Source organism: Lithobates pipiens, unplaced genomic scaffold (assembly GCF_037356315.1).
Source record: "Lithobates pipiens isolate NorthernLeopardFrog02 unplaced genomic scaffold, aLitPip1_a1.2 Scaffold_1, whole genome shotgun sequence".
In the NCBI taxonomy this organism is placed as follows: Eukaryota; Metazoa; Chordata; class Amphibia; order Anura; family Ranidae; genus Lithobates; species Lithobates pipiens.
The window spans coordinates 99,352,947-99,371,281 of NW_027507685.1; positions in this window are offsets into that span (position 1 = coordinate 99,352,947).

Genomic DNA, 18,335 nt, shown 5'->3' on the forward strand with positions numbered 1-18,335 from the left:
TATCCCCCCCCCCCCCCACTGGCACCAGGGGACGGGACACTATCCCCCCCCCACTGGCACCAGGGGATGGGACACTATCCCCCCCCCCCCCCACTGGCACCAGGGGACGGGACACTATCCCCCCCCCCACTGGCACCAGGGGACGGGACACTATTCCCCCCCCCCCCACTGGCACCAGGGGACGGGACACTATTCCCCCCCCCCCCACTGGCACCAGGGGACGGGACACTATTCCCCCCCCCACTGGCACCAGGGGACGGGACACTATTCCCCCCCCCCCCCCACTGGCACCAGGGGACGGGACACTATTCCCCCCCCCCCACTGGCACCAGGGGACGGGACACTATTCCCCCCCCCCCCACTGGCACCAGGGGACGGGACACTATCCCCCCCCCCCCCACTGGCACCAGGGGACGGGACACTATCCCCCCCCACTGGCACCAGGGGACGGGACACTATCCCCCCCCCCCCCTGGCACCAGGGGACGGGACACTATTCCCCCCCCACTGGCACCAGGGGACTGGACACTATTCCCCCCCCCCCACTGGCACCAGGGGACGGGACACTATTCCCCCCCCCCACTGGCACCAGGGGACGGGACACTATTCCCCCCCCCCCCCCCACTGGCACCAGCGACGGGATGACACTATTGCCCCCCCCACTGGCACCAGCAAAGGGACTACACTTTCTCCCCCCCTCCCCCCCACTGGCACCAGCAAGGGGACGACACTATCCCCCCCCCCCTCCACTGGCACCAGCGACGGGACGACACTATTTCCCCACCCCTACAGGCACCAGCGACGGTACGACACTATTCCCCCCCCCCCACTGGCACCAGCGACGGTACGACACTATTCCTCCCACTGGCACCAGCGATGGTACGACACTATTCCCCCCCCCCCACTGGCACCAGTGACGGGATGACACTATTCCTCCCCCACTGGCACCAGTAAAGGGATGACACTATTCGTCCCACTGGCACCAGGGGACGGGACACTATTCCCCCCCCCACTGGCACCAGGGGACGGGACACTATTGCCCCCCACCCCACTGGCACCAGGGGACGGGACACTATTCCCCCCCACCCCACTGGCACCAGGGGACGGGACACTATTCCCCCCCCCCCCCACTGGCACCAGGGGACGGGACACTATAAACCCCCCCCCCCCACTGGCACCAGGGGACGGGACACTATTCCCCCCCCCCACTGGCACCAGGGGACGGGACACTATTCCCCCCCCCCACTGGCACCAGGGGACGGGACACTATTCCCCCCCCCCACTGGCACCAGGGGACGGGACAACGCTATTCCCCCCCCCCACTGGCACCGGCGATGGGACGACGCTATTCCCCCCCCCCCCTGGCACCGGCGATGGGACGACGCTATCCCCCCCCCCCACTGGCACCGGCGACGGGACGACGCTATTCCCCCCCCCCCCACTGGCACCGGCGACGGGACGACGCTATTCCCCCCCCCCCACTGGCACCGGCGACGCGGGACGACGCTATTCCCCCCCCCCCCACTGGCACCGGCGACGCGGGACGACGCTATTCCCCCCCCCCACTGGCACCGGCGACGCGGGACGACACTATTCCCCCCCCCCCCACTGGCACCGGCGACGGGACAACGCTATTCCCCCCCCCCCACTGGCACCGGCGACGGGACAACGCTATTCCCCCCCCACTGGCACCGGCGACGGGACGACGCTATTCCCCCCCCCACTGGCACCAGTGACGGGATGACACTATTTCCCCCCCCCCCCACTGGCACCAGTGACGGGATGACACTATTTCCCCCCCCCACTGGCACCAGTGACGGGATGACACTATAACCCCCCCACTGGCACCAGTGACGGGATGACACTATTCCCCCCCCACTGGCACCAGTGACGGGATGACACTATTTCCCCCCCCACTGGCACCAGTGACGGGATGACACTATTTCCCCCCCCACTGGCACCAGTGACGGGATGACACTATTCCCCCCCCCTCACTGGCACCAGTGACGGGATGACACTATTCCCCCCCCTCACTGGCACCAGTGACGGGATGACACTATCCCCCCCCCCCCCCACTGGCACCAGTGACAGGATGACACTATCCCCCCCCCCATTGGCACCAGTGACGGGATGACACTATTCCCCCCCCCATTGGCACCAGTGACGGGATGACACTATTCCTTCCACTGATGGGATGACACTATCCCCCCCCACTGACACCAGTGACAGGATGACACTATTCCTCCCCCCCCCACTGGCACCAGTGACGGGATGACACTATTCCTCCCCCCCCTCCCACTGGCACCAGTGACGGGATGACACTATTCCCCCCCCTCCACTGGCACCAGTGACGGGATGACACTATTCTCCCCCCCCCCCACTGGCACCAGTGACGGGATGACACTATTCTCCCCCCCCCCCCACTGGCACCAGTGACGGGATGACACTATTCCCCCCCCCCCCACTGGCACCAATGACGAGATGACACTATCCCCTCCCACTGGCACCAGTGACGGGATGACACTATCCCCTCCCCACTGGCACCAGTTGCGGGATGACACTATCCCCTCCCCACTGGCACCAGTTGCGGGATGACACTATCCCCTCCCCACTGGCACCAGTGACGGGGTGACACTATCCCCTCCCCACTGGCACCAGTGACGGGATGACACTATTTCCCCCCCACTGGCACCAGTGACGGGATGACACTATTCCCCCCCCCCCCCACTGGCACCAGTGACGGGATGACTATTCCCCCCCCCCCACTGGCACCAGTGACGGGATGACACTATTCCCCCCCCACTGGCACCAGTGACGGGATGACACTATTCCCCCCCCCCCCCACTGGCACCAGTGACGGGATGACACTATTCCCCCCCCCCCCCCCCCGGGGCACCAGTGACGGGATAACACTATTCCCCCCCCCCCACGGGCACCAGTGACGGGATGACACTATTCCCCCCCCCACTGGCACCAGTGACGGGATGACACTATTCCCCCCCCTCCCCCACTGGCACCAGTGACGGGATGACACTATTCCCCCCCCCCCCACTGGCACCAGTGACGGGATAACACTATTCACCCCCCCCCACTGGCACCAGTGACGGGATGACACTATTCCCCCCCCCCCGGCACCAGTGACGGGACACTATTCCCCCCCCCCGGCACCAGTGACGGGACACTATTCCCCCCCCCTGGCACCAGTGACGGGACACTATCTCCCCCCCCCCCTGGCACCAGTGACGGGACACTATCCCCCCCCCCCCTGGCACCAGTGACGTGACACTATCCCCCCCCTGGCACCAGTGACGGGACACTATCCCCCCCCTGGCACCAGTGATGGGACACTATTCCCCCCCACTGGCACCAGTGATGGGACACTATTCCCCCCCCCCCACTGGCACCAGTGACGGGATGACACTATCCCCCCCCCCCCCACTGGCACCAGTGGCGGGATGACACTATTCCCCCCCCCACTGGCACCAGTGACGGGATGACACTATTCCCCCCCCTCACTGGCACCAGTGACGGGATGACACTATTCTCCCCCCCCCACTGGCACCAGTGACGGGATGACACTATCCCCCCCCTGGCACCAGTGACGGGATGACACTATTCCCCCCCCACTGGCACCAGTGACGGGATGACACTATTCCCCCCCCCCCCACTGGCACCAGTGACGGGATGACACTATTCCCCCCCCCCCCACTGGCACCAGTGACGGGATGACACTATTCCCCCCCCCCCCACTGGCACCAGTGACGGGATGACTATATTACCCCCCCCCCCCCACTGGCACCAGTGACGGGATGACACTATTCCCCCCCCCCCCCACTGGCACCAGTGACGGGATGACACTATTCCCCCCCCCCCCCCACTGGCACCAGTGACGGGATGACACTATTCACCCCCCCCACTGGCACCAGTGACGGGATGACACTATTCCCCCCCCCCCCCGGGGCACCAGTGACGGGATGACCACTATTCCCCCCCCCCACGGGCACCAGTGACGGGATGACACTATCCCCCCCCCCCCCCCCCACTGGCACCAGTGACGGGATGACACTATTCCCCCCCCCCCCACGGGCACCAGTGACGGGATGACACTATTCCCCCCCCACTGGCACCAGTGACGGGATGACTATATTACCCCCCCACTGGCACCAGTGACGGGATGACACTATCCCCCCCCCCCACTGGCACCAGTGACGGATGCCACTATCCCCCCCCCCCACTGGCACCAGTGACGGGATGACACTATCCCCTCCCACTGGCACCAGTGACGGGATGACACTATCCCCCCCCCCCCCACTGGCACCAGTGGCGGGATGACACTATTCCCCCCCCCACTGGCACCAGTGACGGGATGACACTATTCCCCCCCCTCACTGGCACCAGTGACGGGATGACACTATTCTCCCCCCCCCCCACTGGCACCAGTGACGGGATGACACTATCCCCCCCCCTGGCACCAGTGACGGGATGACACTATTCCCCCCCCTCCCCCACTGGCACCAGTGACGGGATGACACTATTCCCCCCCCCCCCACTGGCACCAGTGACGGGATAACACTATTCACCCCCCCCCACTGGCACCAGTGACGGGATGACACTATTCCCCCCCCCCCGGCACCAGTGACGGGACACTATTCCCCCCCCCCGGCACCAGTGACGGGACACTATTCCCCCCCCCCTGGCACCAGTGACGGGACACTATCCCCCCCCCCCCCTGGCACCAGTGACGGGACACTATCCCCCCCCCCTGGCACCAGTGACGTGACACTATCCCCCCCTGGCACCAGTGACGGGACACTATCCCCCCCCTGGCACCAGTGATGGGACACTATTCCCCCCCCACTGGCACCAGTGATGGGACACTATTCCCCCCCCCCCCCCCACTGGCACCAGTGACGGGATGACACTATCCCCCCCCCCCCCACTGGCACCAGTGACGGGATGACACTATCCCCCCCCCCCCACTGGCACCAGTGACGGGATGACACTATCCCCCCCCCCCCACTGGCACCAGTGGCGGGATGACACTATTCCCCCCCCCACTGGCACCAGTGACGGGATGACACTATTCCCCCCCTCACTGGCACCAGTGACGGGATGACACTATTCTCCCCCCCCCACTGGCACCAGTGACGGGATGACACTATCCCCCCCCTGGCACCAGTGACGGGATGACACTATTTCCCCCCCCCCCACTGGCACCAGTGACGGGATGACACTATTCCCCCCCCCACTGGCACCAGTGACGGGATGACACTATTCCCCCCCCCCCACTGGCACCAGTGACGGGATGACACTATTCCCCCCCCCCCACTGGCACCAGTGACGGGATGACACTATTCCCCCCCCACTGGCACCAGTGACGGGATGACTATATTACCCCCCCCCCCACTGGCACCAGTGACGGGATGACACTATTCCCCCCCCCCCACTGGCACCAGTGACGGGATGACACTATTCCCCCCCCCCCACTGGCACCAGTGACGGGATGACACTATTCACCCCCCCACTGGCACCAGTGACGGGATGACACTATTCCCCCCCCCCGGGGGAACCAGTGACGGGATGACACTATTCCCCCCCCCCCACGGGCACTAGTGACGGGATGACACTATTCCCCCCCCCCCACTGGCACCAGTGACGGGATGACACTATTCCCCCCCCCCCCCACGGGCACCAGTGACGGGATGACACTATTCCCCCCCCCCCACTGGCACCAGTGACGGGATGACTATATTACCCCCCCCACTGGCACCAGTGACGGGATGACACTATCCCCCCCCCCACTGGCACCAGTGACGGGATGACACTATCCCCTCCCACTGGCACCAGTGATGGGATGACACTATCCCCCCCCCACTGGCACCAGTGACGGGATGACACTATTCCCCCCCCCACTGGCACCAGTGACGGGATGACACTATTCCCCCCCCCCCACTGGCACCAGTGACGGGATGACACTATTCCCCCCCCCCCCCCCCACTGGCACCAGTGACGGGATGACACTATTCCCCCCCCCCCACTGGCACCAGTGACGGGATGATACTATTCCCCCCCCCCCCCACTGGCACCAGTGACGGGATGACACTATTCCCCCCCCACTGGCACCAGTGACGGGATGACACTATTCCCCCCCCCCCCACTGGCACCAGTGACGGGATGACACTATTCCCCCCCCCCCCACTGGCACCAGTGACGGGATGACACTATTCCCCCCCCACTGGCACCAGTGACGGGATGACACTATTCCCCCCCCCCCCCCACTGGCACCAGTGACGGGATGACACTATTCCCCCCCCACTGGCACCAGTGACGGGATGACACTATTCCCCCCCCCCACTGGCACCAGTGACGGGATGACACTATTCCCCCCCCCCACTGGCACCAGTGACGGGATGACACTATTCCTCCCCCACTGGCACCAGTGACGGGATGACACTATCCCCCCCCCCCTGGCACCAGTGACGGGATGACACTATTTCCCCCCCCCCACTGGCACCAGTGACGGGATGACACTATTCCCCCCCCACTGGCACCAGTGACGGGATGACACTATTCCCCCCCCCCACTGGCACCAGTGACGGGATGACACTATTCCCCCCCCCACTGGCACCAGTGACGGGATGACACTATTCCCCCCCCCCACTGGCACCAGTGACGGGATGACTATATTACCCCCCCCCACTGGCACCAGTGACGGGATGACACTATTCCCCCCCCCCCCCCCACTGGCACCAGTGACGGGATAACACTATTCACCCCCCCCACTGGCACCAGTGACGGGATGACACTATTCCCCCCCCCCCACCCCCGGGGCACCAGTGACGGGATAACACTATTCCCCCCCCCCCCCCACGGGCACCAGTGACGGGATGACACTATTCCCCCCCCCCACTGGCACCAGTGACGGGATGACACTATCCCCCCCCCCCCCACTGGCACCAGTGACGGGATGACACTATCCCCCCCCCACTGGCACCAGTGACGGGATGACACTATCCCCCCCCCCCACTGGCACCAGTGGCGGGATGACACTATTCCCCCCCCCCACTGGCACCAGTGACGGGATGACACTATTCCCCCCCCCCCCCACTGGCACCAGTGACGGGATGACACTATTCTCCCCCCCCACTGGCACCAGTGACGGGATGACACTATCCCCCCCCCCCTGGCACCAGTGACGGGATGACACTATTTCCCCCCCCCCACTGGCACCAGTGACGGGATGACACTATTCCCCCCCCCACTGGCACCAGTGAGGGGATGACACTATTCCCCCCCCCCACTGGCACCAGTGACGGGATGACACTATTCCCCCCCCCCCACTGGCACCAGTGACGGGATGACACTATTCCCCCCCCCCACTGGCACCAGTGACGGGATGACTATATTACCCCCCCCCACTGGCACCAGTGACGGGATGACACTATTCCCCCCCCCCCCCCCACTGGCACCAGTGACGGGATGACACTATTCCCCCCCCCCCCACTGGCACCAGTGACGGGATGACACTATTCACCCCCCCACTGGCACCAGTGACGGGATGACACTATTCCCCCCCCCCCCCGGGGCACCAGTGACGGGATGACACTATTCCCCCCCCCCCCCCCCACTGGCACCAGTGACGGGATGACACTATTCCCCCCCCCCCCCCCACGGGCACCAGTGACGGGATGACACTATTCCCCCCCCACTGGCACCAGTGACGGGATGACTATATTACCCCCCCACTGGCACCAGTGACGGGATGACACTATCCCCCCCCCCACTGGCACCAGTGACGGATGCCACTATCCCCCCCCCCCACTGGCACCAGTGACGGGATGACACTATCCCCTCCCACTGGCACCAGTGACGGGATGACACTATTCCCCCCCCCCCACTGGCACCAGTGACGGGATGACACTATTCCCCCCCCCCCCCCCACTGGCACCAGTGACGGGATGACACTATTCCTCCCCCCCCACTGGCACCAGTGACGGGATGACACTATTCCCCCCCCCCCACTGGCACCAGTGACGGGATGACACTATTTCCCCCCCCCCACTGGCACCAGTGACGGGATGACACTATCCCCCCCACTGGCACCAGTGACGGGATGACACTATCCCCCCCACTGGCACCAGTGACGGGATGACACTATCCCCCCCCCCCCCACTGGCACCAGTGACGGGATGACACTAAACCCCCCCCACTGGCACCAGTGACGGGATGACACTATTCCTCCCCCACTGGCACCAGTGACGGGATGACACTATTCCTCCCCCACTGGCACCAGTGACGGGATGACACTATTCCTCCCCCACTGGCACCAGTGACGGGATGACACTATTCCTCCCCCACTGGCACCAGTGACGGGATGACACTATTCCTCCCCCACTGGCACCAGTGACGGGATGACACTATTCCTCCCCCACTGGCACCAGTGACGGGATGACACTATTCCTCCCCCACTGGCACCAGTGACGGGATGACACTATTCCTCCCCCACTGGCACCAGTGACGGGATGACACTATTCCTCCCCCACTGGCACCAGTGATGGGATGACACTATTCCTCCCCCACTGGCACCAGTGACGGGATGACTTTATTCCTCCCCCACTGGCACCAGTGACGGGATGACACTATTCCTTCCACTGACGGGACACTATCCCCCCCCCCCCCCCCCGGCACCAGTGACAGGACACTATCCCCCCCCCGGCACCAGTGACAGGACACTATCCCCCCCCCCCCGGCACCAGTGACAGGACACTATCCCCCCCCCGGCACCAGTGACAGGACACTATCCCCCCCCGGCACCAGTGACAGGACACTATCCCCCCCCCCGGCACCAGTGACGGGACACTATTCCCCCCCCCCCGGCACCAGTGACGGGACACTATTCCCCCCCCCCCCCGGCACCAGTGACGGGACACTATTCCCCCCCCCCGGCACCAGTGACGGGACACTATCCCCCCCCACTGGCACCAGTGACGGGACACTATTACCCCCCCCCACTGGCACCAGTGACGGGACACTCTTCCCCCCCCCCCCACTGGCAGCAGTGACGGGACACTATTCCCCCCCCCCACTGGCACCAGTGACGGGACACTATTCCCCCCCCCCACTGGCACCAGTGACGGGACACTATTCCCCCCCTTCCCACTGGCACCACTGACGGGACACTATTCCCCCCCCCCCCACTGGCACCACTGACGGGACACTATTCCCCCCCCCACTGGCACCACTGACGGGACACTATTCTCCCCCCCCCACTGGCACCACTGACGGGACACTATTCCCCCCCACTGGCACCAGTGACGGGACACTATTCCCCCCCCACTGGCACCAGTGACGGGACACTATTCCCCCCCCACTGGCACCAGTGACGGGACACTATTTCCCCCACCCCACTGGCACCAGTGACGGGACACTATCCCCCCCACTGGCACCAGTGACGGGACACTATTCCCCCCCACTGGCACCAGTGACGGGACACTATTCCCCCCCACTGGCACCAGTGACGGGACACTATTCCCCCCCACTGGCACCAGTGACGGGACACTATTCCCCCCCACTGGCACCAGTGACGGGACACTATTCCCCCCCACTGGCACCAGTGACGGGACACTATTCCCCCCCACTGGCACCAGTGGCGGGACACTATCTCCCCCCCCCCCCCCCACTGGCACCAGTGGCGGGACACTATCTCCCCCTCCCCACTGGCACGACACTATTCCCCCCCCCCACTGGCACCAGTGACGGGACACTAATCCCCCCCCCACTGGCGGGACAACTATTCCCCCCCCTCCCCCCTGGCACCAGTGATGGGACACTATTCCCCCCCCTCCCCCCTGGCACCAGTGACGGGACACTATTCCCCCCCACTGGCACCAGTGACGGGACACTATTCCCCCCCACTGGCACCAGTGACGGGACACTATTCCCCCCCACTGGCACCAGTGACGGGCACTATTCCCCCCCCACTGGCACCAGTGACGGGACACTATCTCCCCCCCCACTGGCACCAGTGACGGGACACTATCTCCCCCCCCCCCCACTGGCACGACACTATTCCCCCCCCCCCCACTGGCACCAGTGACGGGACACTATTTCTCCCCCCCCCCACTGGCGGGACACTATTCCCCCCCTCCCCCCTGGCACCAGTGACGGGACACTATTCCCCCCCACTGGCACCAGTGACGGGACACTATTCCCCCCCACTGGCACCAGTGACGGGACACTATTCCCCCCCACTGGCACCAGTGACGGGACACTATTCCCCCCCCCCACTGGCACCAGTGACGGGACACTATTCCCCCCCACTGGCACCAGTGACGGGACACTATTCCCTCCCCCACTGGCACGACACTATTCCCCCCCCACTGGCACCAGTGACGGGACACTATTCCCCCCCCCCCCCCACTGGCGGGACACTATTTCCCCCCCCTCCCCCCTGGCACCAGTTACCGGACACTATTCCCCCCCTCCCCCCCCTGGCACCAGTGACGGGACACTATTCCCCCCCCCTCCCCCCCTGGCACCAGTGACGGAACACTATTCCCCCCCCCCTCCCCCCCTGGCACCAGTGACAGGACACTATTCCCCCCCCTCCCCCCGGTGACGGGACACTATTCCCCCCCCCACTGGCACCAGTGACGGGACACTATTCCCCCCCCCCGGCGGGACACTATTCCCTCCCCCCCACTGGCACCAGTGACGAGAACACTATTCCCCCCCACTGGCACCGGTGACGGGACACTATTCCCCCTCCCACTGGCACCGGTGACGGGACACTATTCCCCCCCCCCCACTGGCACCGGTGACGGGACACTATTCCCCCCCCCACTGGCACCGGTGACGGGACACTATTCCCCCTCCCACTGGCACCGGGACACTATTCCCCCCCCACTGGCACCGGGACACTATTCACCCCCCCCCACTGGCACCGGTGACGGGACACTATTCCCCCCCCCCCCACTGGCACCGGTGACGGGACACTATTCCCCCCCCCACTGGCACCGGTGACGGGACACTATTCCCCCCCCCCCACTGGCACCGGTGACGGGACACTATTCCCCCCCCCCCACTGGCACCGGTGACGGGACACTATCCCCCCCCCCCCCACTGGCACCGGTGACGGGACACTATTCCCCCCCCCCCCACTGGCACCGGTGACGGGACACTATTCCCCCCCCCCCCACTGGCACCGGTGACGGGACACTATTCCCCCCCCCCCACTGGCACCGGTGACGGGACACTATTTCCCCCCCCCACCCCACTGGCACCGGTGACGGGACACTATTTCCCCCCCCACCCCACTGGCACCGGTGGCGGGACACTATTTCCCCCCCCACCCACTGGCACCGGTGACGGGACACTATTCCCACCCCCACTGGCACCGGTGACGGGACACTATTCCCACCCCCACTGGCACCGGTGACGGGACACTATTCCCACCCCCACTGGCACCGGTGACGGGACACTATCCCCCCCCCCCCCCACTGGCAACGGTGACGGGACACTATTTCCCCTCCCCCCACTGGCACCGGGACACTATTTCCCCCCCCCACTGGCACCGGGACACTATTCCCCCCCCCACGGGCACCAGTGACGGGATGACACTATCACCCCCCCCCCCACTGGCACCAGTGACGGGATGACACTATCACCCCCCCCCCCCCACTGGCACCAGTGACGGGATGACACTATCACCCCCCCCCCCCACTGGCACCAGTGACGGGATGACACTATCACCCCCCCCCCCACTGGCACCAGTGACGGGATGACACTATCACCCCCCCCACTGGCACCAGTGACGGGATGACATTATCACCCCCCCCCCCCCCACTGGCACCAGTGACGGGATGACACTATTCCCCCCCCCCCACTGGCACCAGTGACGGGATGACACTATTCCCCCACCCCCCCACTGGCACCAGTGACGGGATGACACTATTCCCCCACCCCCCCCCCCACTGGCACCAGTGACGGGATGACACTATTCCCCCACCCCCCCCCCCCCCCCACTGGCACCAGTGACAGGATGACACTATTCCCCCACCCCCCCCCCCTGGCACCAGTGACGGGATGACACTATTCCCCCCCCCCCCACTGACACCAGTGACGGGATGACACTATCCCCCCCCCCACTGGCACCGGTGACGGGATGACACTATCCCCTCCCCATTGGCACCAGTGACGGGGTGACACTATCCCCTCCCCACTGGCACCAGTGATGGGATTGACACTATTCCCCCCCACTGGCAACAGTGACGGGATGACACTATCCCCCCCCCCACTGGCACCAGTGACGGGATGACACTATCCCCCCCCCCCCCCCACTGGCACCAGTGACGGGATGACACTATTCCTCCCACTGACGGGATGACACTATCCCCCCCCCCCACTGGCACCAGTGACGGGATGACACTATTCCCCCCCCCCACTGGCACCAGTGACGGGATGACACTATCCCCCCCCCCCCACTGGCACCAGTGACGGGATGACACTATTCCCCCCCCCCACTGGCACCAGTGACGGGATGACACTATTCCCCCCCCCACTGGCACCAGTGACGGGATGACACTATTCCCCCCCCACTGGCACCAGTGACGGGATAACACTATTCCATCCCACTGGCACCAGTGACGGGATGACACTATTCCCCCCCCCCCCAGGGGCACCAGTGACGGGATGACACTATTCCCCCCCCCCCACGGGCACCAGTGACGGTATGACACTATTCCCCCCCCCCCCACGGGCACCAGTGACGGTATGACACTATTCCCCCCCCCCCCCACTGGCACCAGTGACGGGGTGACACTATCCCCTCCCCACTGGCACCAGTGATGGGATGACACTATTCCCCCCCCACTGGCAACAGTGACGGGATGACACTATCCCCCCCCCCACTGGCACCAGTGACGGGATGACACTATCCCCCCCCCCCCCCCCCACTGGCACCAGTGACGGGATGACACTATCCCCCCCCCCCCCCCACTGGCACCAGTGACGGGATGACACTATCCCCCCCCCCCCCCCCACTGGCACCAGTGACGGGATGACACTATTCCTCCCACTGACGGGATGACACTATCCCCCCCCCCCCCACTGGCACCAGTGACGGGATGACACTATTCCCCCCCCCACTGGCACCAGTGACGGGATGACACTATCCCCCCCCCCCACTGGCACCAGTGACGGGATGACACTATCCCCCCCCCCCCACTGGCACCAGTGACGGGATGACACTATTCCCCCCCCCCCACTGGCACCAGTGACGGGATGACACTATTCCCCCCCCCACTGGCACCAGTGACGGGATGACACTATTCCCCCCCCCCACTGGCACCAGTGACGGGATAACACTATTCCATCCCACTGGCACCAGTGACGGGATGACACTATTCCCCCCCCCCCAGGGGCACCAGTGACGGGATGACACTATTCCCCCCCCCACGGGCACCAGTGACGGTATGACACTATTCCCCCCCCCCCCCCACGGGCACCAGTGACGGTATGACACTATTCCCCCCCCCCCCACTGGCACCAGTGACGGGATGACACTATTCCCCCCCCCCCACTGGCACCAGTGACGGGATGACACTATTCCCCCCCCCCACTGGCACCAGTGACGGGATAACACTATCCCCCCCCCCACTGGCACCAGTGACGGGATAACACTATTCCCCCCCCCCCCACTGGCACCAGTGACGGGATAACACTATTCCCCCCCCACTGGCACCAGTGACGGATGCCACTATCCCCCCCCCCCCCCCACTGGCACCAGTGACGGGATAACACTATCCCCTCCCACTGGCACCAGTGACGGGATGACACTATCCCCCCCCCCACTGGCACCAGTGACGGGATGACACTATTCCCCCCCCCACTGGCACCAGTGACGGGATGACACTATTCCCCCCCCCACTGGCACCAGTGACGGGATGACACTATTCCCCCACCCCCCCCACTGGCACCAGTGATGGGATGACACTATTCCCCCACCCCCCCCCCCCCACTGGCACCAGTGACGGGATGACACTATTCCTCCCCCACTGGCACCAGTGACGGGATGACACTATTCCTCCCCCACTGGCACCAGTGACGGGATGACACTATTCCTCCCCCACTGGCACCAGTGACGGGATGACACTATTCCTCCCCCACTGGCACCAGTGACGGGATGACACTATTCCTCCCCCACTGGCACCAGTGACGGGATGACACTATTCCTTCCAATGACAGGACACTATCCCCCCCCCCCCCCGGCACCAGTGACAGGACACTATCCCCCCCCCTGGCACCAGTGACGGGACACTATCCCCCCCCCCCCCGGCACCAGTGACGGGACACTATTCCCCCCCCGGCACCAGTGACGGGACACTATCCCCCCCCTGGCACCAGTGATGGGACACTATTCCCCCCCCCACTGGCACCGGTGACGGGACACTATTCCCCCCCCCCACTGGCACCGGGACACTATTCACCCCCCCCCACTGGCACCGGTGACGGGACACTATTCCCCCCCCCCACTGGCACCGGTGACGGGACACTATTCCCCCCCCCCCACTGGCACCGGTGACGGGACACTATTCCCCCCCCCCCCCCCCTGGCACCGGTGACGGGACACTATTCCCCCCCCCCCCCACTGGCACCGGTGACGGGACACTATTCCCCCCCCCCCACTGGCACCGGTGACGGGACACTATCCCCCCCCCCACTGGCACCGGTGACGGGACACTATTCCCCCCCCCCCACTGGCACCGGTGACGGGACACTATTCCCCCCCCCCCCCCCCCACTGGCACCGGTGACGGGACACTATTCCCCCCCCCCCACTGGCACCGGTGACGGGACACTATTCCCCCCCCCCCCCCCACTGGCACCGGTGACGGGACACTATTTCCCCCCCCCACCCCACTGGCACCGGTGACGGGACACTATTTCCCCCCCCACCCCACTGGCACCGGTGACGGGACACTATTTCCCCCCCCCACCCACTGGCACCGGTGACGGGACACTATTTCCCCCCCACCCACTGGCACCGGTGACGGGACACTATTTTCCCCCCCCACCCACTGGCACCGGTGACGGGACACTATTCCCACCCCCACTGGCACCGGTGACTGGACACTATTCCCCCCCCACTGGCAACGGTGACGGGACACTATTTCCCCCCCCCCCCCCACTGGCACCGGGACACTATTCCCCCCCCCCCTGGCACCGGGACACTATTCCCCCCCCCCACGGGCACCAGTGACGGGATGACACTATCACCCCCCCCCACTGGCACCAGTGACGGGATGACACTATCACCCCCCCCCCCCACTGGTACCAGTGACGGGATGACACTATTCCCCCCCCCCCCCACTGGCACCAGTGATGGGATGACACTATTCCCCCCCCCCACTGGCACCAGTGACGGGATGACACTATTCCCCCACCCCCCCCACTGGCACCAGTGACGGGATGATACTATTCCCCCACCCCCCCCCCCACTGGCACCAGTGACGGGATGACACTATTCCCCCACCCCCCCCCCCCCCCACTGGCACCAGTGACGGGATGACACTATTCCCGCCCCCCCCACTGGCACCAGTGACGGGATGACTATATTACCCCCCCCCCACTGGCACCAGTGACGGGATGACACTATTCCCCCCCCCCCCCCCCACTGGCACCAGTGACGGGATGACACTATTCCCCCCCCCCCCACTGGCACCAGTGACGGGATGACACTATTCACCCCCCCACTGGCACCAGTGACGGGATGACACTATTCCCCCCCCCCCCGGGGCACCAGTGACGGGATGACACTATTCCCCCCCCCCACGGGCACCAGTGACGGGATGACACTATCCCCCCCCCCCCACTGGCACCAGTGACGGGATGACACTATTCCCCCCCCCCACGAGCACCAGTGACGGGATGACACTATTCCCCCCCCACTGGCACCAGTGACGGGATGACTATATACCCCCCCCCACTGGCACCAGTGACGGGATGACACTATCCCCCCCCCACTGGCACCAGTGACGGATGCCACTATCCCCCCCCCCCACTGGCACCAGTGACGGGATGACACTATCCCCTCCCACTGGCACCAGTGACGGGATGACACTATCCCCCCCCCCCACTGGCACCAGTGACGGGATGACTATATTACCCCCCCACTGGCACCAGTGAAGGGATGACACTATTCCCCCCCCACTGGCACCAGTGACGGGATGACACTATTCCCCCCCCCCACTGGCACCAGTGACGGGATGACACTATTCCCCCCCCCCCCCCACTGGCACCAGTGACGGGATGACACTATTCCCCCCCCCCCCCACTGGCACCAGTGACGGGATGACACTATTCCCCCCCCACTGGCACCAGTGACGGGATGACACTATTCCCCCCCCCACTGGCACCAGTGACGGGATGACACTATTCCCCCCCCCCCCACTGGCACCAGTGACGGGATGACACTATTCCCCCCCCCCACTGGCACCAGTGACGGGATGACACTATCCCCCCCCACTGGCACCAGTGACGGGATGACACTATCCCCCCCCACTGGCACCAGTGACGGGATGACACTATCCCCCCCCACTGGCACCAGTGACGGGATGACACTAACCCCCCCCACTGGCACCAGTGACGGGATGACACTATTCCTCCTCCACTGGCACCAGTGACGGGATGACACTATTCCTCCCCCACTGGCACCAGTGACGGGATGACACTATTCCTCCCCCACTGGCACCAGTGACGGGATGACACTATTCCTCCCCCACTGGCACCAGTGACGGGATGACACTATTCCTCCCCCACTGGCACCAGTGACGGGATGACACTATTCCTCCCCCACTGGCACCAGTGACGGGATGACACTATTCCTCCCCCACTGGCACCAGTGACGGGATGACACTATTCCTCCCCCACTGGCACCAGTGACGGGGTGACACTATTCCTCCCCCACTGGCACCAGTGACGGGGTGACACTATTCCTCCCCCACTGGCACCAGTGACGGGATGACTTTATTCCTCCCCCACTGGCACCAGTGACGGGATGACACTATTCCTTCCACTGACGGGACACTATCCCCCCCCCCCCCCCCCGGCACCAGTGACAGGACACTATCCCCCCCCCCGGCACCAGTGACAGGACACTATCCCCCCCCCGGCACCAGTGACAGGACACTATCCCCCCCCCTGGCACCAGTGACGGGACACTATTCCCCCCCCCCCCGGCACCAGTGACGGGACACTATTCCCCCCCCCCCGGCACCAGTGACGGGACACTATTCCCCCCCCCCCCGGCACCAGTGACGGGACACTATTCCCCCCCCCCACTGGCACCAGTGATGGGACACTATTCCCCCCCCCCACTGGCAGCAGTGACGGGACACTATTCCCCCCCTCCCCACTGGCACCACTGACGGGACACTATTCCCCCCCCCCCACTGGCACCACTGACGGGACACTATTCCCCCCCCACTGGCACCACTGACGGGACACTATTCTCCCCCCCCCACTGGCACCACTGACGGGACACTATTCCCCCCCCACTGGCACCAGTGACGGGACACTATTCCCCCCCCACTGGCAGCAGTGACGGGACACTATTCCCCCCCCACTGGCACCAGTGACGGGACACTATTCCCCCACCCCACTGGCACCAGTGACGGGACACTATCCCCCCCCTCCCCCCCTGGCACCAGTGACGGGACACTATTCCCCCCACTGGCACCAGTGACGGGACACTATTCCCCCCCACTGGCACCAGTGACGGGACACTATTCCCCCCCACTGGCACCAGTGGCGGGACACTATCTCCCCCCCCCCCACTGGCACCAGTGGCGGGACACTATCTCCCCCCCCCCCACTGGCACGACACTATTCCCCCCCCCCCCCCCACTGGCACCAGTGACGGGACACTAATCCCCCCCCCACTGGCGGGACACTATTCCCCCCCCTCCCCCCTGGCACCAGTGATGGGACACTATTCCCCCCCCTCCCCCCTGGCACCAGTGACGGGACACTATTCCCCCCCACTGGCACCAGTGACGGGACACTATTCCCCCCCACTGGCACCAGTGACGGGACACTATTCCCCCCCACTGGCACCAGTGACGGGACACTATCTCCCCCCCCACTGGCACCAGTGACGGGACACTATCTCCCCCCCCCCCCCCACTGGCACGACACTATTCCCCCCCCCCCACTGGCACCAGTGACGGGACACTATTTCTCCCCCCCCCCACTGGCGGGACACTATTCCCCCCCTCCCCCCTGGCACCAGTGACGGGACACTATTCCCCCCCACTGGCACCAGTGACTGACACTATTC